The sequence below is a fragment of the Lissotriton helveticus genome, chromosome 1_1 (assembly GCF_964261635.1).
Source record: "Lissotriton helveticus chromosome 1_1, aLisHel1.1, whole genome shotgun sequence".
NCBI lineage: Eukaryota > Metazoa > Chordata > Amphibia > Caudata > Salamandridae > Lissotriton > Lissotriton helveticus.
In genome coordinates this window covers 1236926030-1236953189 of record NC_136057.1, presented here as the reverse complement: position 1 = coordinate 1236953189, position 27160 = coordinate 1236926030, and positions in this window count along the sequence as shown.

Below are 27160 nucleotides of genomic sequence, written 5' to 3'. Positions count from 1 at the left end.
AACAACAAGATATATAAACAACTAAGGGGCGTGGCCATGGGTGCGTGTTTCTCCCCCAGCTACGCGGGGCTCCACGTGGGCTGGTGGGAGGAACACGCACTCAGGGGACACCTTGTGGACTATTGGTCCAATAATGTTGTTAAATACTGGAGATACATTGATGACATTTTTGTTATTTGGCGCGGGACTGTGGCACAGGCCAACGAATTTGTTAAAGCCATCAATAGCAACAATTTGAATTTGTGTTTCACAGCCAACATAAGCCCCAAGGAAGCCAATTTCCTAGATGTACATGTAGAAATCCAGGATAACAAGATACTTACCAGTTTGTTTCGCAAAACCACTTCAGGAAACACGATTTTACATGCAGGTAGCTTCCATCCCCATCACACCATCAAAAGTATCCCATATGGGGAATTTCTCAGAATCCATAGAACCGGCAATACACCAGAACTTAGAGATTTCCACCAAAGAGAAACCAAAACTCGACTCATGGCAAGAGGCTACAATAGCAGTAGCCTAGATGAGGCAATGAGAAAAGCAAACAGCCTAAATCGCCTCGAACTGTTAGATCCCAATAGAGTCAGTATAGAAATCTCTAGTAAGAAGCAGGAGAGTGGAGCTTTAAGGCTGATAACTGGCTACAGCAGACAATCGTGCCAAATTGCTAAAATAGTAAGACAGCAATGGCCAATAGCCATGACCGATCATGTATTAAAAGAAGTTTTACCTGAGACCCCCAAGGTCACCTTTAGACGGGCATACAGCATGCGCAACGATTTGGTCAAAAATAGCCCTGAGATGGTATCCAAAACAGATTGGCTATCGCCACGGAAAGGATTTTTCCGTTGCAGTTCCTGCCGGGCCTGCAAATTTGGGGTTAACACTTCCACCTATGTTACCCCATTTGATACCACCCCAATTACCATCAAAGGACATTTTACTTGCCGCACAGAATTGGCAGTTTATGTGCTGCGATGCAGTTGTAATCTCACATATGTGGGCAGCACTAAGTTGGCTGTCCATGTTCGTATTTTACAGCACCTGCGTGCAATAGTTAATGCAGATCAGAGCTACCCAGTAGCTAGGCATTTTCAGACCACTCATAACAAGAATATATCACATTTAAAATATTTTGTGATAGATGCAGTTGTGCCCAACAAGAAAGGAGGTGATTATGAGAAGACTCTGAGACAACTCGAGTCCCGTTATATCATCCAACTCAATAGTAAGACCCCAGGAGGCCTTAATATGGGGGAAGATTTGAGAAATTTCTTATGAATAGTCCAATCTCAAGATAGTATTTTGATCCTTTAGCTATTCTGGGGAGTCGGGAGATGAAAGACTGAGGGCTCTCAGCAATTTAAGATTAATTTCAAATGAGTTAAAAATTGAATATTCCTGATTTTTCTTGAGGCAGATACGAGGTATAGGATTTACATTCCTTTTTTACATCAAAACAATCTTCTCTTTTTGGAAGTATGAACTAGAGCACTTTTTGTACACACATGTTTACGTTTTATGCACTTTCCAACACCAGTTCCAGCACTGTGTTTGTCATTTTAGGATCATCATGCCTGCTACAACTTAGGATTCAACAGATGATTGTGTTCTAATCTTTTCTCAGTAATGTCATAATAACAGGGAGTTATCCTTCTGACTGATTTAGAATTGACCCATCAGGTAGATAGGTGCCGGGGTTTGTCTTATGACAAAGATGTATAAAAAGAGTGATTTTGGAACATAATATATTTGTATAGTTAATGCTCTGTACAGCTGCATTTGCGTTTGTTTATATTTTTGGTTTAAATACATAATGGTTTTTAATCATTTTTAAACCTATACAATTGATTGTTATGGATTACCTTTAATCAATTCGTGCTATTTTTTCTTGTAATTCGCACAAGAGTCCCATTTGCTAAATGTCTGACTTTTTTTTTTCCCCCGTTAATATACAGGTTGGACGGGGGCGTGGCTTGCGCGCCGGCTGGTGAGGACGGCTACGGACATATTCTGCGGATGCCGTGAGAGCTGTTTTCCCTGTTTTCTATGACCTAAGACAGCTGCAGTTTCGGCGGAACACCCAGAGACTGTGAGGATGGTGTTTCCGGCCGTTTTTCTGCAGCGATGATGTGTCTAATTATCGACGGTAACTTCTCTCTTTTCCGTGACGCGGGCGGCCGCCATTTTGGCCGCTGAGCTCGCGTCTGGGTTTACTTCAGCATTTGACTCTGCTGCTGCTATGAGGGGTCACTGAATCTAACATTACACCACCGCGCTGCCATACAATGCTTCTATGCTGTAACTTTCTTGTTTGAACGGCGCTGCATGTATTTCGCCGTTTTTCTCCTCAATTGATGTCTGCCTCAAAGGAATGCTTGCCGTCTTCTTGGAAACGCTTCCTCTATTGGTTTTGAAGTATTCTCATGAGTGCCCCTATAACACAACAGTATCTTTGCTCATGTTGTTCTACCTCTTGAGTTATTACTTCAATAAGCTACCACCTTTGATATATCCCATGGAGGCGGTTAATTTCTTTTCATGCCCTATTATGACATTTCATTGACATTTTCAGCTGAGCTTGTGGTTTGCGACTTTTGGCTTTACCCTCCGTGGTTTTAGTGCTCGACCTGAGTGCCATTTTTACATCACCTTCAAGTGGCATTCTGTTCTCAGTCGTACTACGTGCTACACTGGGCTATGTCCATCTTGCTTAGCCAGCCTGTCTGATTCTCTGTGCTGTATCTCTTATTGCAAACATGGCTACTGACTCTCATACTCCGAAATTATCTCAAACAGGTACCAAGCCTAAAAGACTTAAAAATGACCCGCCTTCTCCCATAAAATCTTCACCAAATCCGGTGTTGGACTCCATCCTTGAGGAGGTTCGAGGTCTCCAACCGTTTATGTCTGCTACTAATGACCGACTTAAACAAATTGAGGATCGTTGGGTTCTTATGGAGGGCAAGGTCTTAAACTTGGAGCAAAGAGTTAGCGATATCCAGGATGCTTCAGTCAAAATTCCATTATTAGAGCAAGAAATCCATACACTTAAGCTACACGCGGAGGATTTGGAAAATCGCAATCGTAGGAATAATCTACGCGTTTATGGTGTTCCAGAAAATTTGGAAGGGCCTGACATGGTGTCTTTCTTACGAAAATTTTTACTGCAACTTTTGAACCTCCAACCTGCGTCACACCCTCTTAACATCCAGAGGGCTCACCGCCTGGGCCGCATTTACTCAAACTCTAATAAACCTCGTGGTATTATTATGCTTTTCCTAGAATTCACGGAGTTAATGTCTGTCTTAAAAGCCGCCAGACTTAAAAGACGTCTTCAATGGTCTGGCCATAACATCTTTATCTCACAAGATCTTTCATCAGCGACGGATGCTCGACGCGAGGAATTTCTGAATCTTCGTCCTCTCATGAGACAACTCAACATTCAATACGGCATCCTACATCCATGTTTCTGCAAGATCACTCATAATGGTCGCACCTCCTCTTATGATGATCCTCAAAAGCTCCACGCATACCTTCAGAGTATCTCACCTTCGAATATGGACAGTGCCAACTAATGTTCCTCTTGCTGAATTTTCTATTGTTGCTCTTTCTTCTATACTGCAGCTTTCCTCTTCTTCTTTTTATCCTCTCTTGATTCTTTCTCCTGGTCTTTGATCTCATTTGTGAGATTTCGCTCTTACATTCTGCTTTCTTTTTCTATTCATGTCCTTTATTGGTTGCTCGTGGGGACGTGTCCCCTGTCTGGTGTATCCATGCCTCATACGTTTCGGTTGTTCTATCTTTTTCCGATCAGGCTCCTGTGCCTTGATCTGTTTACTCTTTTTCTCTTCTATTTGCTCTGCTCCTGTACTCTCCCCTGTTTTCTATTTCTCTTCCTTTTTCTTCTTTTTTGGGTTGCTTTTTCTTTTTTTTTTGTTCTATATTTTTCTGTTCCCATGCGGTCTTTTCTTCAATTGTTTTCCTTCATGATGTACTTTTTGAATCGTAGTCAATTGTGTCTGTGTGCGGAGAGTCATTTTGTGAGGAACAGTGGTCCTTGGCTTAGAGAATACAAATGGTAGAATTGCAAACAAAGACTTAAATAAGTACTATGGCGTAGTTTTCCAATGAGCAAAACAAAAATCCCTGTTACAACAATGGTAGGCTCAAGTGGCCAAGCAAAATTGTGCTAGACGGGGTAGGGGATTTATGAATAATTATCCCTATGGTCATTCACTCATAGTAACCTATTTCAAGCAGGCAGAGACACAACATTTACACAGCACTATTCGAAAATATACTCCACAGGTCAATTTTTTAGTTGGTTGCAAAAAAGGTTAAAACAATTTATTACCTCCCAGCATGGGTTACAATCTAAAACATAATCAAAAACATTAAGATAAAAACCACCAAAGGTGGTAAGGCAATGACTATATGGTAGAACAAAACAGTCGACGCGGCGTTTCGGTGTTTTCTAATTCTTCACACCTTCTTCAGGACTTTTGTAAAATATTAACTCAATATCTACAGAATTAAAAAAAATACATTTTATTATGTGAGTTCATACAGGTGAAAAAAAAACAACAACCTTACGTTACTACTGCCTTGCTCTAAGGTACACAGCTAATATTGTTAAAAGCATTTCTTGTTTACAACCCCTAGATCAAACATTTCTTAATCAAAGAAACACACAAAATTTATCAATAACTTGGTGATAAAACATCCTAGGCTTATTCTATATACAATCCATGAGTTTAAGGAGCTTTCTTCATATATGATTCTACATGCAGGCATTCTTAAAAGTTACCTGGTTTGATACGAACAAGGCATTAAAATTTCCTTTCTTTTAGACTTGAATTGCTTGCATTAGTCTTTCATGGGCTGTTTGAAAATGAACATAGAATACTATTTTAGTGATTTTGCCCTATTATAATATTCCCCAAAAAACCGATGTTGTATGATTATATCCGGGGTTTTACCTTCATATTCGATTGAATACAGCCTACGTGTACACGGAGGAGCCACCGTCAGTGTAAAGAATAGGGCCTCTTTTTCTTAGGATCTAGAAAGATCATCATAATTATAACACTTGTTGATTATGTATGCTTAAGGTCTACATTTTCATTCTCGTTTGTACTCTGACCAAACACCACTAACCTGTTTCTGTTTTTTTCAAAGGATCTTTAAAAATATAGACCAAGGTACGACAATCTCGTTGCGCCAGTCTTCACCTTCTTGCTCTGATGAAGCGGTCTAATATCAAATAAAAGGGAGTTATGTTTAGGATCCTGCCCCCACTGTGTACTTGGGTTATGAATACTTGTACTAAATCTACAAAACGGTATCTCACTGCTGATATTTATCCTGCTGTATGGGGTTAGTCTAAAGATTCCATGTTTGTTTGTAATTGCCATGAATAGTAACTTTATATTTAACATGACTTGGAGCTAATGCCCCATGCAGTCTTTGTTTTGCCTTCATTAAAAAGGTATTTAAATACAAAAACGGCAATGTTTGAATCTCAGAGATTTTTAATGTTACAGCTTTACAAAGCAACCCTTACATGCTATTGTGGATAGAAAACTTCGACTCCACATTGCCAAGTTAACCGTCTATCTCGAAAATAGTCTTATATTACAACCTAGATCTTTTCGGATTTTTTATTACAAAAAAAGGGGAAGGGGAAAAGGGGGAAGACGATGTCCCCGTCTAGGCGAGTATATTGCCTACCTTGGATTCAGAATTCGGCCTCCCTGCTCCTCCGTGCATCAAAACTTCATGGCGATTCGAAGTAGAATGGGCCTCACTGGGGCTCCTCTTTTTATGCTGACGCTGACTATGTCGACCCGGAAGTCGTGCGAACGGAGAGAATGTTTAGATTATATTTCGGGGTTCAGATAAAGGATAGTGTGGTCTAAAACCTTTTTTTTGAAGAATGCTCTGCCTTCGTGATAGTGCCTATGATAACAACTTTTGTAATAGAGAGACCCGGTTTACACTAAATGTTGCGGATCTCTAACCCGGAAGTACATCTCGATACTTTGCAAACCGGCAAAAAACGGCACTTATTTTTCATAAGAAATGGCTCAAATATCAAAGTGGAATGGCGACTTTATAAAGACCTCTATGTCTACAGTAGATAGAAATCGAACCCGTATATAGGTATTTTATTCTGTTTACCACATATTGGATTTGTGTCGGCCATCTTGTGTTGGGACATATGAAGCAAAGCGTGTCGGCCATTTACAGTAGGGACATGTCTAAGTAGATAATACTGATCGTTTTACCTAAAACCAGGTCCGGGGACTATCCCAGATATCTATTGGGAATTACTTCCTTGTGTTCATGTTGTCAACATATTATGGAGTATATCCTGATATATTGCGTGGAGCACTGCAATACCATACTATTGTATTTTTAACACTTATACGTATATATAGTGTATTTACTCAATGTAACACCATTGTTATTCTGGATCTACAAATTCCATCTAAAATCGACACAATCCAATATTATATTTGTTGTCTAAACCCTTCTAAATAACAGATCTAGTATAACAATTAATATATGGCTGGCGTTAACAATCGCTCGCTATTTCTTTCTTGATACTATTTATATGCGAATTCCTATCTGTTCTATACAATTCTTGAAACATGCCAAAGTCATACTTCAAATATGCAGATGTACATGTCGTCATACTTGTGGGAAAACAACAAGCTATAGTTCTTGGTTCAGATTTTTAGACTGACATAAAATCTAGCATATCTAACACATTTCTAAACAATTATCAACATACAGGAGTTCACTATCTCACCTAATTATACCTTTTTGTTAATATTTGGAGAAGAAGAGAGCTTATACAGCTTAAATGTAACTGTCCATGGTAGCTTGGAGATAAGGAAGGGACTATCAAATAGTGTTGTTATCAAGTTATAAGATTATTCTTTCCCATTCCTCTCTGTTGTTAAGACCAGTCCGAAATGTGTCAAATAAGGACATAAAGAATTGTTCTCTCTTCTTCCTTTTATTATTGAAATTTCCGCCTCTCGTGTTATGCATTATGACCTCAACCACACACCACTTAAGATCTTCTAATTTGTGGTTGTGTGTTGTCCAATGATCCACAAGTGGAGCAGATTTCTTTTTTGTCCTAATGGCGGACCTGTACCCTGTACCCAATACACGCTCCGTTCAAGGTAAGCGGGCTCAACTCAACCCCACACTAAGCGCCTCCACGCTGCAGCGCTCCTTTTGATTCCCTCCATTGTTTATTTTTAGGATCAACGTGACGTGGACTGCTTCATCTATGCAGCCGCGCTCTAACTTTAACTCCTCCGATTTTCTGGCCCGCATTAGCATTTTACAGGTAACCTTGCCGCATCTTGCATGCCCCCAGGATCGCGACTCCCACCTCCCGGCCACTCCTCTTAACTAATGGTCTGATTACTTTTCAGGCTCTACGGCTCTCAGAAGCCGACTCGGGCTCGGGTCGGTTGAAGCCTTGTCACGTCATTGCACGAACCCGCGACCTAAGGGTCCGCCGAATCATTGAAGGTAAACTTCCGCACAGCCACCGGACCGCCGCCTTTTACCCCTTCGTGCATTATTGATATGCCTCACAGGCCAGTCCCCAACCCCTTAGATCACCCCCACCACTAAGACGCCATTCCCGCTCGGGCCTCTGGGGCCCCCGTGCCTGACCACCAAGTGTGATCTCTCCAGCATCAGTCACACGTCTCAGGCTGCATGCAGATGGACACCCCACGCACTACTTGCTCACTCAGTCTCACAACCCACGGCCCACCAATGCTATCAATGTCACTCGAACGACTATTCACCAGGCACTGACGTTACGCCTGCATGAATTTGCACGATTGCTCAAAGAACCACCAGTGCACCATTAATGTAATTGCGGACAAGTTGATGACATGCTTATTTTAATGTAACAACTACCATGTAAAATGTTTTTCCTTCTTTTCTTCCCCTGTTTATTCCCACAGGCTACTAATGTTTCAGGCAATAGTTTCTTTACATTTGTCCTGAGGATGATCCCAGTATAAATTAGGAGCTAGGGATCGAAACGTTCGTCGACTGTTTTAATAGTACTGCATGTCTCATTTGTATATAATCATTGCAGTTACTGTTGGTTTGAGCTTGCACAAGATTGGATTGTAAAGCAAGCCGCCATTCGCTCCAACACTTTTTTGCCTGTTCTTTAACTATCCTTATTCTTTCCCTTGATTGTTTGTTTGTTTCAACTTGGTACAGGCTTGTGCCCAGTTTGTTTGATTCTTGTCTCACGTATTTTGAAATTTCTCTACAATTTTGTAAATAAACAGTCCCTTGCCCGGCTGGGCATTGGAAAACTACGCCATAGTACTTATTTAAGTCTTTGTTTGCAATTCTACCATTTGTATTCTCTAAGCCAAGGACCACTGTTCCTCACAAAATGACTAATCACCCAAGGTCCTTTGCTACCTAATACGGGTTCCCTTGTTCAATATACCGCTGTGTGCGGAGAGTGTCCTGGGAATTACCACCTCATGTGCTTTTTGTCTTTGTTGTTCCCCTTTCCGTAGTTGTTCCCTTACCATATGTTCAATTCACGTGTCGTCCATCTCCTCTTCCCTCCATGGTGTGTAAATTTGTTTCCTGGAACGTGCGCGGTCTTGGTCATCCTGTCAAGCGTCAAAAGGTATTGTCTCATTTATCTAAACTCAATTCACAGGTTGTTTTCCTTCAAGAAACGCATTGTTCTGATGTTGAATCTCTAAAGTTGAAAAGGCAGTGGGTGGGTCAAGTTGTTTTTTCTCCTGCTATCAATAAAAAAGGGGGGGTCGCTATTTTATTTCATAAAGCTTTAAATGTACAGATTATTTCTACTCAAAATGACGATGAAGGACGTTGGGCAATGGCTAAGGTGAATATCCATAATAAGACACTGGTGTTGCTAAATATTTATGACCCGGCATGTCCTGACCCTAAATTTTGGAACGATATTAAAACTTTGATTTCCTCCATTGATTGCCCTGACTTTATTATTGCCGGGGATTTTAACCAATGGTTAGACCCTTTCTCAGACTATCTTCCAATAAATTTCAACCCGATAAATTCCATAAGAGTTTTCAGTCTGCCATTGCCTCACGTCCTTTAATTGATTCATGGAAATTGTGTAATCCTGATGTGTTGAAATATACCTTTTTTTCTAATGTTCATCACACCCGCTCTAGGATGGACTATATTATGGTTAGTAAATCGTTAATCCCTTCCATTCAAAATTCTGTAATTGGCTCCATATTTATTTCCGACCATGCCCCTGTTTTTACCACACTTGACCTCTCCCTTATTTCTTCCAAATTTAGTTGTTGGAAATGTAACTCCTTTCTTTTATCTGACCCGGTTTTTATGAAGAAAAGTGTGGAGTTTTTTGAAGAATTTTTCTCCTTTAATAATCCCTCTGACCCCTCCATTCCTAACAACTGGGATGCCTTTAAGGCTGTTTACTATTTCCTATGTTGCTAACAAAAAGAAACTCAATAGGAAAAAATATGAGGAGCAACTTCGGAAAATCAAAACCCTAGAACATATGTATTTTTCTTCTAAATCCCCCTCCTCCCTTCAAGATTTGATTTCTGCCAAAACAGAGCTGAATAAGATTATTACTAATGAAGCTTGTAACACTCTTCTTAAAATTGAGTCCAAATTTCATGGTGGCCAAAATAAAGCGGAGAAAATGCTAGCAAACTATTTGAAAGTAAAGTCAGAGCGTAAAAATGTAGGTCCAATTTTTAATGATTCTCTCAACAGATTAGTTTCAGCGGATGAAGATATTGCTGAAGTTTTTCATAATTATTACCAATCCTTATATACTGATGATACGCCTCCCTCTAATGTTAATTTAACATCCTTTTTTGAAGGTCTTCCTTCTCCCCCTTCCATTCTGGATGAGTTTGCTCTCTTGGAAAAAGAAATTACTATCCAAGAAGTAACTCGGGCCATTAACTCGCTTACAAAATCTAAGGCACCTGGCCCAGATGGCCTTCCCGTGGAATTTTATTCCTCTTTCCATGCCTTTTTTGCTCCAAAACTCTTACAACTTTTTAACTCGTTTATTTTGGATGCGAAGGCTTCTGGATCCTTTTTGGATGCGTTAATCATTATCATTCCTAAACCAGACAAGGACCATTCCCAGTGTAAAAATTATCGCCCTATATCGTTAATCAATTATGATTGCAAAATATTTGCAAAGATTTTGGCTTTACGTCTTGATTCCCTTATCCCTTGTTTAATCAAAACTGATCAGGTTGGCTTTGTAAAAGGTAGACTTGCTGCTGATAATACCCGTATGTTCTCCAATATCATTTCTCACAGTAAAAAACTTAAAATCCCCATGGCAGCTCTTTCCTTAGATGCGGAAAAAGCGTTTGACCGCATCAATTGGCAATTCTTGTTCCATACCTTACAATGGTTTGGCTTTGGTCCCTCTTTTATCTCATTGGTTAAACTCCTTTATTCCTCACCTCGTGCTAGTATTTTTGTTAACAATCAATTTTCAATTTTTTTTTCCTTATCTAGAGGTACCAGACAAGGATGTCCCCTATCCCCCCTGTTAGTTATTTTGTGTCTTGAACCTTTCCTAGAAAGAATTCGCTCTAATCCCAAGATTTCTGGGTTTAAATTATCCTCCGCTGAAACTAAAATGTCGGCTTATGCAGATGATGTGTTGGTATATATGTCCAACCCTGAATCCTCTATCCCTCCTTTTTTGGAGGAGGTCCAATTGTATTCCTCTATATCGGGTTATAAACTGAACCTCTCCAAAACTGAAGTTCTAAACTCAACACGTTATGTTATCAATACATGTTTAATAATACTGACTTTGCATGGTGTCCCACCAAAATTAAATACCTCGGTATTTGGTTTGCACCTTCCTTGAAAGAAACCCTCAAGCTTACCTTTGCTTCTCTCTTACAGAAAATCCAATCCCTTCTTCAAAGTTGGTCTCCCTTATTTCTCTCCGGGTGGGGTCGATTGGGCACAATTAAGATGATGATTGCTCCACATGTTTTATATACTGTCTCTATGCTTCCCTTTAAAATTCCCCTTTCTTATTTCTCCCGCATAAATGCTCTTTGCTCCAAATTCCTATGGAATAATAAACACCCTTGTATAGCTCTGCATAAGCTGATGCGCCCTAAATCTGAAGGTGGCATTCGTTTTCCCAACTTTAAGACATACCATTTAGCCTTCCTGATTAGACAAGCTTTTTCTTTGGCCTATGACTTTAAGGATACCCCCGTTCCTACGTGGGTTCTCCTTGAACGCTCTCTACTGAAGGATTTTTCCTTTCCACATACTGTTTTTATGTCAAATTGTTCTTTTTTGACTAAATTCCCTATTTTAAAATGCTCCCAAACTGTGCTATCCAATGTATTTTCCTCTCACCTATCCCCTTTGCAATGTTTTTTAGCATCAGTTCTGTGGTATAACAAATTTCTTCGTTATAAAGGTAAAACATTTTATTTCAAACACTGGAAGGAAAAGAATATTGTATTTGTACATCAGTTTTTTGTTGATGGCTCTCTCCTTCCATTTTTGGAATTGCAAAAGTTATTTGACTTGTCCTCTTCTTCTATAAAAGAATACACCATTATTACGTCTGCCATTTTATCTCACTTAGCCTCTTTCTCCCTTCCAACTGCTTTTCCTTCTTTTGTTCCTACCAATCCTCTATATCCTTTATTCTCCAGCCATCAACTTAAAGCTGCACATGTTTATACAATTCTGACTTCAAATACTAAAGATTGTCCCAAATCCTCTGTTGAGATTGCATGGGAAAGTGACCTGGATACTAACTTCTCTGTTTTGTTGTGGGATCGTATCTGGTCCAAACTGTTTAAGACATCTATTGCTGCTCCCATTACTCAATCTTTGTTTTTTATTTATCATAGAGTCATTATTACACCTGTTAATGTTCATAAGTTTCCCCAAACTTCATCTGCATTGTGTTGGTCATGTTCTAAAGAAACTGGAACACTTAAACACTTATTATATGAATGTCCCATTGTCCTTTCATTCTGGAAAGAAGTTTGGAAGACATGTATGTGCATATTTCCTTGTTCCGCTCCGTTATCTTTACAGAACGTTTTTCTAGGTTCTTTATCCGCTGATGTTGATATTATATCCTCTTCTGCAAGATTGTTGGACCTGTTGATCTCTCTTGCATTCAAAGTCATTTTATCGTGTTGGAAAGATAATTCTAAGATTTCTGTTCATACTTGGTGGAATTTTGTATGCGATGAACATAGGATCTCTATTGCTGCCTCTTCTTCTATTCCCCTAAAAATTAAATCTGATCTTTTTTGGCTTCCCTTCACCTCCTATCTTTCTTCTAATTCTCCTTCTTGAGTGCTTTTTATTTACTCCCACATACTTTTCTCCTCCCTCTTCCCTTTCCTTTTTTCTTTTCTTCTCTATCTTCTTTCTTTCTTGTTTTTCTTTTCTTCTTGCTTCTTTACCTATTTATTTCTCCCTTCTTTCTTTATATCTCTCTTATCATTCTGATTAGTATTTATTGCATATGTTATGTATTCCTTATATATATATATTATTTGCCTGTTTTCTAAAACTTCATAACATATGTACTGTTAATCTCTTTAAAATATTTAATACAAATTTTCTTAAACTGAAAAAAAATATACAGTTTGGAAGTATTTGGTAATTTGGTCCATTTATCCCTGTTTAACAAATGTATTTATATAGACAAAAGAGGGAGTGATAATATGGTGTACCATAGATGCATTTGAGCATATTTCGATAATGAGAACGGGTACCAAACCTGTTAGGATTTACGGTTTTTAATGTTGGGACCATAGACTTTATTTGGCAAATAGCGGACAAGCACTGTCTCACTGATGTATTAACGTGTATAATATAAGATCAAGATTTCAATGAGCTTTTGTTCAGCATTCGTTAATGCAAGATGTTTAAACGTTGTATTTCATGCACTTTAAAATGGCGCCTGCTTTAGCAAGGTTCTACCGATGATATGTAGATCACAGTCCTACTTCTGTATCCATGTTGTTTCACTTTGCTGGCGCGAAAAATGCTGATGATCCTTCCTTTAAAAATCAGTGTTGCATTACCGTCAGGTATCAGTGAGCAAGGGCACGGACGTGCCCGAAACGCGTCTGACGACATACACCTTTTTATGCACTAAATAAAGCAGCATCAATTTAAAGACCGACTCTGGCGTATCTTTGTGGTCTGCGTACCTGTCTGTGCGTGAAGCACCTTGGAGGCAAGTTGGAGTTCGTTCAATAATTAAATGCTATTGAGTGTATTGGAAGTTTGCAGTGAAGTGGTGCTGCACTGGTGCTTAGGTGGTGCTAAGTGTTACCGGGGTGGTGGTGCGCTTGTGTGGATGTGGTGCTGAGTGATACTGAGGTGGTGCTGAGTGATGCTTTGTTACAAATTTGTTCTTGTTTCTGTAGATCTTTAAACACCCATCTTTTAAGTTTTTTGAGTTAACAATCTATTTCTGATAGTTGAGACATGGCGAGAGAAAGCCCTCAGATTACTGTATTGGCAGTCTTAGGATCATTGCACCTGGCATTTAAAAATATTGTGTACTCCACCTGATATGCGAGGATAGTTAGCGATATCTTGCTAGGAGAAGTACAGATATGGGCGCCATCCTTCCATAGTATGGGCAATGGGTGCTTTCATTAGTTGCGAACCAGCACTGGGTACTGTTCCCGAGGTAGTGGAATGCTGGGCACTGAATCTGTTGTAAGAGGACAGCAACAGTCTGCCTCAGGAAGGAAAACACACTAGGCACTAGCTGACCAAGGAAGAAAGCTACTACATTTGCAGTAGGACTAGGAGAGTCTCATTCCTACTCTTAGGCTAGGAAAATGCTGCACACTGTGGGGAAGGTTTGAGGGCAGAACTTCTTGTACCTGGTGTAGAAGGAAGGTGGCACTGTATGTAATGTTGGGAAATAGAAATGGGGCTGTGCCTGTGGGCAGAGGATAGTGGACTCTTAACTTGGCTAGAAAAATGGCTCGCACTGACCTTGCGAGTAGGAGTGGTGGGCATTGTACCCAGAGTAGGATGTGCAAACAGTACTGTAACTGTTTCAGGACTTTTGGGGAGATGGGAGCTTGGCAGAAGGACAGCGACGTGCACCGTACCTGTTGTGTGACTGGAGGTGGTCTCAGAAGACAGCTGCTGGCTCATGGAGCTGGCTGCTTCGAAATCCTTTGCGCTCTTCGCACCTGAAGTTACCCTTTAAATGTAAGGCGTGGAGGATCAAAACCCAAAATAACACTTGTCACTGCCAGCCCGCTCCTAAAAGCCCCTCCGGCACTTGGATTGGGTGAGAACTGATAAATTGTCAATACTCCTGGCCGGCTGTTCACTGTATATTTCAGCAGTGCCAGTTCCACTTACAAAGCAATTAGAATCTCGGATACGTCAAGGCTTGAGATTTCAACTTTATTTGTAAAGTCTTATTGACCTGCTAGCCATGAAATGGCCCGCACGTTTTCCCCTCATGGGGTACGTACAAGTCAAATAAACACACACAATAAATTAGAAAGACACACGTGTGCCTACTAAAAACTCAACAGAAATGAAAGTTTGCAAACTAGGAGCGACATGTGTTTACTAAAAACTTAGGGACCTATTCACAGAACTAATATGAGACAAAATCCTAAACGTACTACTTTTGGTATTCATAGAAGGCATTTAGTAGTAGTAAAGTTAAGATTTTGTCTTAAATTAGGATTTTGTCTTAAATTAGAATTTTGTCTTAAGACCAAAACTTAAGACAAACTTAAGTTTAATTTAATACCAAATCCTAATTTAAGACAAAATCCTAATTTAAGACCAAATCCCAATTTAAGACAAAATCCTAAATTTACTGCTAAATGCCTTCTGTGAATACCAAAAGTAGTAAGTTTAGAATTTATCTCAGATTAGTTCTGTGAATCGGCCCCTTAGCAGTTCTACAAATCTTAGGTAAGGCATGATACCGAGCATATATGCCTACAGCCTTCCAAAACCAAGCTGGAGTTTCTGAAACGTTGGTCTTACATCCCGGCAGAGAACCTCACCAAAATCCGATTGCCTCAGCCTTGCAAAGAATACTGAACTTTTTTCAAATTAGTGCAGTGGGAGCAGATTAGATGGTGGCTGCACTTGTCCCGAGGTGCGGATGTCGTCGTCTGCCTCTGATTCACAAAGCGGCTAGGATATGAACCTTAAGCAGAGGGGCATGTCCTGGGGTGCCAAGATGGTGGCTGCATAATCAGAAGTGACATCCGCAAAAGCAATCGTCCCCTGCCCACTGAGGTAGCTACGGGGACCTATCTAGTGCCAGCGCTCTGCACTCTAATGTCTCCAGTCACCCAAGCAAGTAGGAAAGGATAAAATGCCTGTATAACGCAGCTGATTAAATTAGCCTTGTAAAGTGACATGCCGTCTGTTTAATGGAAATGCTGCATTTGTGTCAGAGGGAGGTGGGAGAGTTGAAGCAAATATGGGTGTCAAGCAACATTTTTTAAAAAAGAGTTTGCTAAAGAAGAGATAAAGAAAGTAACCGTAAGGAGACCATGGTTGGCTGGTGCTCCTTAGGTTTGATCCGAAGGGAGGTATCGGCTGTGAGAGCGATAGGATGCAGTAAAGAAGAGAACAGAAGAAGGAATCAATGGTAAGTAGCAGGCAGAAATAAAGTGGTTTTGTTGACTACAACAGGCCTTGCAGACAATGCATGCAAGCTGATGCTCGACCTAAAAATGAAGCCTTCTTACAACGTATTATTAATATATTCATATCTTTATCAAGCCCTGGGTCAATACAGGCAGTTCTCTCCCATGGCAGTTCTTATTAGAAATGGCATTGTAACAAACGTATGGAACTCTGGCTTTTTAAGTAAAACATATTCAGTATCAACATTACCTTACAGTGGGCAGTTTGCCTTGGCAAAGAGAGATGCAGTGCTTCAGCTGTTCAAGCCATTTCTGAAGAGGAAATGCTAACAATTAATGAGAAACTACAAAAATGGATAGATCTGGGGCTAGCCTATTTTAATGTTGCAAGCAGGCAGATTCGACATTTATGCACACTTTCAGTAACAATTTCCTGCTGCTGCTTGTTTTGTGGGTGGGACATTCTGCAGCAAGAAAACATGGCTTATACAGCAACCATTCCTGCAATTACCAGATAAAAATGGTGAGGAGAAGGAGAAGGTACAGTGAAAGGTACATGCGTGCTCTGGCTCCAGGAAGGGGGTGGTGCTGAGGTGGGAAGGGGCAGGAAAGGGAACATCTGAAGCATCGCAGGAACAAATTAAAGCTCCAATCAGGGAGACCTTGAACAGGATTCAGTATTTTTAGGACGTGAGGCTGAGAGCAGAGAACAAGGATCATTGCCAAGTTGTGTGAGTACATCTGCTGCCCTGAGAATCCTTGCACAGTAGCAGTAATGGTTTCCCAATTATACCAAGGGGCACTAAATATGACCCTTTTTACAATACTTTGCAGTTTGCAAAGCTTGCGAATTAAAAAAAAAATGAGAAAACTTTTGAGTCAGACAACGCTGAAAATTCAAACATGACTAATGCCATGAGGCTCAATAGATATTATAAACATATCAAAAGAATTCTTAATATAAACCTTACCTAAACTCTTTACTTCAAAATCAAAACGGCTTGCTTTTACTGACACAAAAGGAGACAAGCACACTTCATCAGTACGACTAAACAACTTATAATAACCCAATGGTGAGCAGATTTAACCAAGCAGTGTGGAACCTCATTATAAATCCATATTCCAAGTTCACCAAATGGTGTAATCAAGGGCAAATCAATTAATCGGTGTGCTTTGTTTTTTTCTAGCTACTAAAACTAGTACAGAAACACACTGTATTCCAGTAATAATCGCCTAAACTGAAGAATATATTTTGTGTCACCCCAAGTTAATAAATGCACCCTTCAACCTAGAAACAAATATACTCTCTTAGTCACTTGAAAAATATTGTCTTCTCACTCTCGCATTGCCATTCCCACGATCTCCGGGGGCCTGAGAAATATGACTTCTGTCTCCCAGACAAAGAATACACACTGAAGACTGAAAATGTTCAGAGATCCATCACAGAACGTAAATCACTTGAAGTCAGATACCTTACCACTTGTGCATCACATATTATGAAAATGGGTGTAACTCAGGGACAGGACACCTATTCACCAAGGTGCTCTTCTCAATGTGATGGGGAAATAGCGGCAAAGTGAAGTCCAGCTAGAAGCCTCCAATAATATGCTGCCATTGTGCGGGTGTAGTTGCACACAAACTGTGTGGGGGATTGGTTGATATCCAGTAGGTCAAAGTTCCTGGTGTCCACGGCACTCTGTCTGTCCTGTTTTATTTTCATCGGTATGCTATGGTTATCCTTGGATTTTGCATAATTTACCACAGGCAAACCTAGGAGCAGATTTAAAAACTCTTTGCCCTGGTAAAAAGTTTAAAAACTATATGTGCTGGCACAAAGTTCAGGGGCAGATTGGAAAACTCTTGGGGTTTGTTCAAAGTCACCTACAGTGATGAAAACCAGCACAAATGTGTTATTGTTATTTATTTTCCAGTGCAAAACATTTTTTGCATTGGGAATTTACCTGAAAGTACTTGCACTCTACAGAACACATACAATGTTTGAAAACGTTTAAAGTATATCTAATCATACATTTTTTGTACTTACAACACAAAACCTCTCCTAGGCATACATGCACACACATATGCACTGCAGTGCAATGCTGAATAAAGGTGGACAGATGTTGGAGCACCAGCACAGTGGATGACAGCAGCAGCACCATATTGTTTTAGCTATGGCTCTGTGCTGTGGTTGCTGCGCGGCATTCCACAAACTTCTTAGTAAATCTACTCCCTAGTTTCTGACCAGGCATGTGTCCAGGGCAAGCTGCTGCAGTGTGAGGGAATGAACAATGTTTAGGATTTGGGATTATGGTTATCGAAGATGCTTGCCTCCTTGTCAAAGCACCATTTTGTGAAGATGAATGTGTGGACAAATTTGCAAATTGTCACCATTCACATTTGCAAGTTTTTATTTTCACATCCAAAGTTGTGCTTGTCTACGTGAAAAATAATATGGTTATCAGGCTAAAATTGTTCACCAGGTGAGAAAAATCCAGCCTCTAACCTGACAAAGCATGGAAGATATTATCTATCAACTAACATTGGAAATACCCCCTCTCTGACCTACACAACGAAATATGCTCTCATTTAGGCTGAAAAAAACTCGCGTTTGTCCAGGTTGTCTAATATTTCTTACTCGACGTGAATAATTATTAACTACTCCAACTCCAACCATAGGAAAAATCTGCTCTTTCACTTTAAAAAAGAATTGCCCACTCTTTTTTTTAAATCATATCCTCTCTGTCACTTGCATCGTGTTTTAAAACATAGGGAAGACGATGAAATGCTGACCCTGTTCCAAAACTCTTCTGTGCCAGTCTACATAAGGGGCGCCAATGCTGGTCCAGGGGTGTCAACCCACCCCACGTTTCCAAGATTTCCATAAGGAATGCATTCCCACATAATTCATCTAAATGGGAATACTTTATGTAGGATGTGGCTGTCCTGAAACCCTGCCCTGGATGGGGCTCTCGATGGCCAAATTTCTCCACCCCTGATGCACACCACCTGTAGCGTTTAAATGTTAAATGCACTGGAAAGGCATTTGATAAATAGCTTCTGTAAATCTCTGCAGCATCCATCCCCATAGTTACCATGGAAACCTAACTGTTCCCTTAGCTGCACTAAGTGTAAAACATGTCGACATAACACGAGCAATGCTACAGGCTGTAAATACTGTATATAATATACTAGGAGAAACACATGAATAATTTGATCCCATGTTGGATAGCTACTACTGCATATGATGGTGTTTGTCCTTGTTTTATTCTCTTTTCGTGTGCAGTTTTGTGTTTGTTCCTTATTGTTCGTCAGTGAAGAGCCTGTTATTTTGGAAGCAATCTCTTAGGAAGCAAAGCGACCACAGATTGGACAAATAAACTCAGATGTAAAACGTGTGCCACTTCATCTTCGGAGATTCATAAAGGTCAGGTGTACGGTTTCGCAATTATGGGCTAAAAAACTAATTAGAATGAGTGAGAGGAGGAGACTTCCAGGAAAGACTGCTGTAACTGGTTGCAAAGTGGAATATTTCATTCCTTGCTCTGTAGACATCCTCCCATGCTCTCTTCTGGTATGTAAATGTGACTGTCTTTAAAAAAACGGTTGTGATCGTCTAGGTTTTAATTCCTGTTTTTTTTTTTTTGCAGCTGTGCCCGAATTTTCCCGAAAGAAAAATGAAACCTGGAAAGAATTGTAGAAGCCAGTTGTAAGTTATTTCTATGATAAATGCTGTGCTTTATTATATAAACAATTATATTAATGCCTATGTTTAAATTTGTTTTGAACTATTGGAAAGTAAACACCTTTACATGTATTATTTGAATACTTCCTATGGTTGGAGGTAAATGAATTTCCTTGACAATGGAGTAGAACGTCTTTGAATGCCTATTTAAGAAAACCATTCCATAGAAATACTTCCTGTGCGATCTGTGATCACTTAACAATTGGTGTTGAGGTTACTTATTTAAAACAATTTCTGACACAATGATATGTGTTCCTCTTTTAAGGCGTTGTATCGTTTTGAGTACATACAACAATAAAGTACATGTCAAATTCCGTAGGGACAAGCGACGACAGGCACGGTTGAAAGACTGGGTACGGGAAAGGCAAATTGTCACGAGAGGTGGACTGTACATTTAGGAATGTTGGCAGCATGGCACTTGGCGGAGATGAGAGGAAGGATATTTTGATATTGTGTAGCATGAAGAGTACTGGATGGGGAGTTGTGTCAATGAGCTAGACATAGCGTGCTGTTGTATATTGTGTACATTTAAGTAATATCCATTTCACTATGTTGTTATCTTTCCTGATTCTCCACTCCATTCTTATTTTCCCTTACACCCTCCTGTTCCATGGATTGTGGTTCATGACTAGAATTTACGGTGATTTTTGATGGTTAGTCTGGATAGGTTCACCTATTGAAGAGACTGAGCGGCAAGAAAGTTTGTGGTTACCTCAACTTTCTGGACTGTTATTTCTATGGGATGAAACTGCGCTTCCATCAAACTGGTACTGAGGTCGGGTGGTAATGCCATCCACTAGGAGCCATGGCGGACCCCGCTCAGTTGTTGTCTGTCTTCATTCAACAAGTGCCTTCGGTCAGAGCCATGGCTCTGAAAGCAGGTAAGTCACTGATGCTTCGATCTTCCAAGCTGCCGCTGGATTAACCCCTTCACTGCTAGGCCTCCCCCCCCCTGTGCTAAGCCTTTTTTTGCCTATTTGGGGTAGTTCATGCTTAGGCCCCCGTATATTTTTGACCACATAAGGTATCCATGCCAAATGTGCGTCCTTTTCTTCCAACATCATGGGGATTCTAAAGATAGCCAGGGTTTGTGGATTCCCCTGGAGGGGACCCAGAAAATAGCCAAAATACAGCTACATTTTAGTTTTTTTTTTATTAAATAGGAAAAAAGGGCTACAGTTGAAAGCATCTGGGGGCATACAAGCAACAAATTGCGATAATGATTGCAAAGCACGCATATAGCTGTTTTTCCTACCACCGGCTATCGCTGAATTTCTTCGCTGAGTTAGCGCAGTATTACCAACACATTTCCCAAAGGCAATAAGAAATCCAGCGATATCGGCAAAAAGCGCCAATATCCAATGAAAAACAGCGATAACTTGTGAGCGCTAATGATGAGCTTGTAGATATGGGAGTGTGAATTTAACCTGCCAATCCACCTCCCATACACTAAATGCTTAAGTCAGGTTTTGAGGAGACGTAAGGATCCGGCTATACCCACGGTTAGCGGGAGTTTCAATATCGCCTCGCAAATCTTGTTAATACATTGCAGTTGTGTTAGCGCTCTCTTACACGTTGTAACTTTGACGGCACGCCTACTTTACATCTCATTAGCTATGTTCATCGCTGGAATGAGATGCGTTACAAAACCGGCTGCTAACATGCTTTAAAGCATGTTAACGCCGAGTTGTAAATAGGGAGATTAAATTATCGCCTCTTTTTTGTCCTTCAAAGCCAAAAAAGCGGCAAATTGACCCTTGATAATATGCCCCAAGTTTTTTTCCCTGCACATGGTATCAACAAAGGGCTTGTGGTGCTGAACTCACCATCTTCCCATCTTTCAGGGACAGGCATACTTTTGTCAGAAATCCAAAATTGTATACACAGTTTTGACATTTTTCTGGGATATAGCCTATTTTTGCTATTTTTTGTGCTTTCAACTTCCTTGCAGTTAATGGTAGAAATGGGTATAAAAGCAATAATGGATCCTAGAAAGTTAATACATTTTAGAAAAGTAGACAGCATTCTGAAATCAGCAAGGGGTCATTTCAAGGTTTCTTTATAGAAACTAACAGTTACATATAGGAAAAATTGAAAATGAGTTGAAAAACGACAGCCATCTGTGTCAACGTTTTCACCTGTACCTGCTTCTAATTATGACAGCTGTTTGAAAGCAATATACTGTTACATCCGCTGGACCTTTCTGGTTGTGGGGATATATAGGACTTGTAGGTTCACCAAGAACCCGACGAACCCAGAGCCAATAACTGAGCAGCATCTTGCAATGTTTTTTTATTATGTACCAAGTATATAGCAATTAATTTGGGAAAATATATACATGGAAAAATCAGTATGAAAGACACCTATGTATTTCTGAAATTGGAACAAAATATTGAGTTTAGAAACAGTAGATATTTCTGAAATTGGGAGTACCCATACTAGCATGAGAATTATAGGTCATTTTTCAAAATGACTTATTTTTTAAACATTGTCTTTCATTTGGAAGGCAGAAATGCATTGAAATTCAATAGGTAATAACAGTTGCTCTACAATTCTATGTTACCCTATGCCTCCCGATAAAAATGGTACCTCACTGGTGTGCGTAGGCCTAGTGCCCGCAACAGGAAATGGCCCAAAACGCAACGTGGGCACACCACATTTTCACACAGAAAAGGGACACATTTTTTGCACAGTGCCTAGCTGTAGATTTTGAACTCTAGCTCTGGAAATCTAGCAACCCTATACATTTTTAAAAACTAAACACCCAGGGAAATCCAGGATGGGGTGACTTGACTGGCTCTCACCAGGTTCTGGTACCCAGAATCGTTTGCTAACCTAAATAATTGTACAAAAAAACACATTTTCCTCACATTTCTGAGGTGGAAAGTTCTGGAACTTGCATGGATCCACAAAATTCTACTCACCTCGCATTTCCCAAAGTCTTCTGAGAAAAATGGAAACTCACTTGTGTGGGTAGGACTAGCGCCCGTGACAGGAAACGGTCCAAAACGCAACATGGACACACCACATTTTCACAGTGAAAACAGACCTTTTTTTGCACAGTGCCTAGCTGTAGTTTATTAACCCTAGCTCTGTCGGCACCTAGGGAAACCTAGCAATCCTATACATTTTTTTAAACTAGGCACCCAGGGGAATCCAGGATGGGGTGACTTGACTGGCTCTCACCAGGTTCTGGCCTAAATGTCCTACCCCACAGAGTTCTCCTTAGTGTCCTGAGTAAAATCATACCTCACTTGTGTGGGTGTCCAATGCAGAATAGGCTAGAAACATATTTGTTTTTTAAATGTAGCACTTAGAATTCTCGGTGCAATAACCTCAATCCCTATGTTTTGGGCTCTTCCCAGTCACAGGCACTTGCCCTTCCTACACAAGTGAAGTATCATTTTGCTCGTGAGACTGAGGGGAATGCTGTGGGGTAGGACATTTGTGCAGGCACGGTGATTCCACACAAGAATATGTGGAAAAATTGTTTTTTTCAGCTAAATGTGAGGTTTGCAGGGCATTCTGGGCAGAAAAACGTTGGGGGATACATGCAAGCCATACCACATTGGACACTCCCGGGTGTCTAGTTTTCAGAAATGTTTGTGTTTGGTAGATTCCCCATATGGCCTCCGAGCCCAGGACCAAAACCCCAGGTGCCCCCCCGAAAACCAGGTAGTTTTGTTATAGGTAATTTTTTAAGTCTGCACAGTACGATTTGGGCCATTTCCTGTTGCAGTCACTTTGCCTACCCACACAAGTGAGGTACAATTTTTATCGTGACACCAGGAGGAACGCTGGGTGGGAGGAAATTTGTGGATCCACGCAGATTCTAGAACTTTCCCACACAGAAATTTGGGAAGAAAGTGATTTTTTCAGCTAAATTTGAGGTTTGCTGGGGATTCTAGGTAGAAGAATGTTGAGGGACCCAAGCAAGCCATACTTCACTGGACTCCCCCGGGTGTCTAGTTTTCAGAAATATTTGGGTTTGGTAGGTTTCCCTAGATGTTCGCCGAGCCCGGGGCTCAAAACTCATGGGACTCCCCTTGCAAAACCAGGTTGGTTTGTGATAGGTAATTTTGATGTCGCCTCACTAGGTTTTGGACCCTTGCCTGTCGCAGGACCTTGACCCACCCACGCAAGTAAGGTGCCATTTTTATTGGGAGACCTGGGGGAACGCTGGGTGGGTGGAAATTTGTGGATCCAGGCAGATTCCAGAATTTTCCCACACAAAAAATTGAGAAATAAGTGATTTTTTCAGATACATTTGAAGTTTGCAGGGGAGTCTGGCTAGGAGAATGCAATAATGCAAGGAAAATGTGACAGTCACATGTTGAGGTTATCAGTACATTGTGGGTAAGATAACTTGTTCGGCTCCACACGAAAGACATCACCATGTACTCCTATGGGTGTTTAGTTTATAACAATATCTACAGTTTGTAGGTTTTTCTTAGATGGTATGTAAACCTTGTCAGAGAGAAAAAAAGACAAAGATTAATGCACAGCCATCTACTCCTCAAGAACATACACATATTGGTTGGATTTGGCACGAGGATGATTGATGGTTCAGTATATAAAATTTATGAACAAGAGTTTTCACAAAACTGAAATGCACTGTCAATAATTGAAAAGACAAAAAACTGAACCAGTGACTCGCAGCTTGTAAACTGTAAAGCCACGTCAAGGCCCCAACCGCTTTACAGGCCATTCACGCACCCTTCATACGTGATACACACAAGACCATTCACACCACCAGGCACGAAACAAATACATTACAACAGTCACAAAAAGGGACAAGGTACACCATGCTTGAGAAAGACAGAAAATACCAATATTTCTGCACAACCACCTCAAGCACACATACATACCGGTTGGATTTGGCACGAGGGTGAGTGATGGTTCAGTATATACAGTTGTATTAACCAGAGATTTCACAAAAATGAAATGCACTGTTAATAATTGAAAGAACGAGAAACTGAACCATTGACTCACAGCTCGTGAGCTGTAAAGCCACAACAAGGCACCAACCTCTTTACAGGCCATTCATATACCTTTCATACGTGTGACACATACAAAACTATTCACACCGCATGCCGTGGGTCCAGCACATTACAACACTTACACCAGCAGATAGAGCCATTCAAGGGCCCATCACTTTCACATGCCAACATTCCTGACACATCAACTACACCAGCTCAGGGATTGCGTGGAGTGGCGTTTGGGTAGCAGTGTGTGTAGTGACCAGCAGCAAGTCACCACTCACACACCCCCAGCCAAGCGCCGGTCCACGTACACTGCCAGCCAAGAGCCAGTTCAAGCACACCTCCAGCCAAGCGCCAGTCCACGCACACCGCCAGCCAAGCGCCAGTCCACGCACACCTCCAGCCAAGCGCCAGTCCACGCACACTGCCAGCCAAGCACCAGTCTACGCATACCACCAGCCAAGCGTCAGCCTACACACACCACCATCACATTTTTGATTTTTTTATACAAAACACAAATAAATTGCAAATAGATACAAATCTCAAAACACAAACAAATTGCAAATAGATACAAATCTACTAACACAAAATCTGAAACTAAATACAGTGCAGAAATGAAACTGAACAAAAAATATAAAAGACCAGGCAATTCACTTTACCACTCATGGATGCTCCCAAAAATTATTTTGTGTGTAGTACATTCTAAAAGAAGCAGGCACACTCAGAGCAGGGTTAGAAGGACACTTGAGTTAGTACATAAGAGTCTCCTTCCACGTACCTCTTCGCCAACAGACTCTACATCTCCTACTGAGAAAGTCTTTGGAGGCCGTGGGAGGAATGTGATCAAGAAAAGTGTCAATCTTTCAATATAGCCACATCCTCCACCACTCCAACTCTAGGAACACTTGCCTGTTCCACAAAAACAAAGCTGCCTAATACAGACTCCTGAAACTTAGCAAAAGTCATTATTGACACAGGACAATAACCCTTGAATACAACAAAAGCATTAAAGGTTGCCAAGTGGAAAAGATGGATCACCAACTTCTTAGACCAAATGTAAGCCTTACGAATAGCAGTGTAAGGCTCCAACCTCTTATCTACTCTATCAACACCACCCATGTGCCTATTATAGTCTAAAATACACACAGGTTTGCGTGCATCAGCATCCTGACCCCAAGCAGTCACAGGTGAAGTGCTTTCATTATGGATGGTAGTCAGCATGTAGACATCTCTCCTGTCTGAAAACTTCATAGCTAGAAGTTCCTCGCAACGCAACACACTGTACTGCCCCCACACAATCTTTATACAAACAAGTTATTTTGGGAAACCTTTACAGGTTAGAGCAGATTGTGCCACAAACAAAAGTGTCCACTTTGGTCAATTCCCTGAACAATCGCACACCAGTGTAGACGTTATCTACATATAAATGGTGACCTTTGTTAAAACGTCCTCTACCAAGTTCCCACACAATTTTCTCAGTTACTCCAAAAGTGGAAGGACAACCAGGGGGGTTAATCCTGAATTCCTTACCGGTGTACACCCTGAAATTACAGACATATACAATCCTTCTGTCACACAGCATATACAGCTTAATTCCATAGCGTGCCCTCTTACTAACAATGTATTGCCTAAAATCCAAGCGGCCCTTGAACAAGACCAAAGACTCATCCACTGCTATTTCTTTCCCTGTAGCATAGATCTCAGAAAATTGATCTGCAAAGTGCTCAATGACAGGCCAAATCTTAAAAAGACGGTTACAATCAGGGTGATCTCTTGGCAACGCTAAACCATTATCGACAAAATGCAGCATCCGAAGCAGAAGCAAATTACTGTCACGACCCATGACTGCCGTAAATATAGCTGTTACCATCAAGGGACTAGTAGACCAATATGAACACAATGATGGCTTCCTTAGCAAGCCCATCCAAAAAGTTAAACCCAAGAACTTCTTCATCTCTTCCAGATTTGTGAGTCCACCGAGTAGCTCTAGCGTGAGACCTAAGGCTGGCACTGTCGTCCCTCAAAAACTCTTCGGCAAACAAATTAATCTGCTCAACAATCTGTCTGCCCAAAATACATTATCCATAAACAACTGAAAAAAAATTCTTGGCAAAATGTTTTCGGTATTCACTCTACACCCTGGAACACCAGTAAAGTCTGGCAATGCCGGCTGCACCATGCCTGGAGCAACCCAGAGGTCATCACTTCCAACGGGAATCCTTGCAGCCACACGCTGCAGCCCAGATGCCTCTTGCTGCACTATCGGCACATCAATGTCCTCCTCTAAAACAGGCACTTCATCCGAACTAAGAAGAGCTTCATCCACACTGATAGTAGCTTCATCATCCGACGATTCCATGTGTAGGGAAAGCACACTGCCTGAATCTTCCACTCCCTCCTCTGCCTCAGTTGCAGAGTCAGTCTCGGAACCATGGTCAGAGGGAGGCTCAAAAAGCATACCAACAACCTGCTGAGCAGTAATCCTGCAGCTAGCTATTATCCTTACTAAGAAAGGAGACTGCACATACAAGTCAGCAACAACCAACACGCTATGTCACTACCCACAAGGTCAATCTGCCAGATGGGCCTTCAAACAGGAATGAGAAAAATGTGGGGGTGATCTTGCACAAGGAATCGGGTGAGGTTGTCTGCCAGGCCGATCTGTCCCCCAGGTGGGGCAGAAAACATCAGACAGAAATGTGCCCCCATGCAAAAGAAAT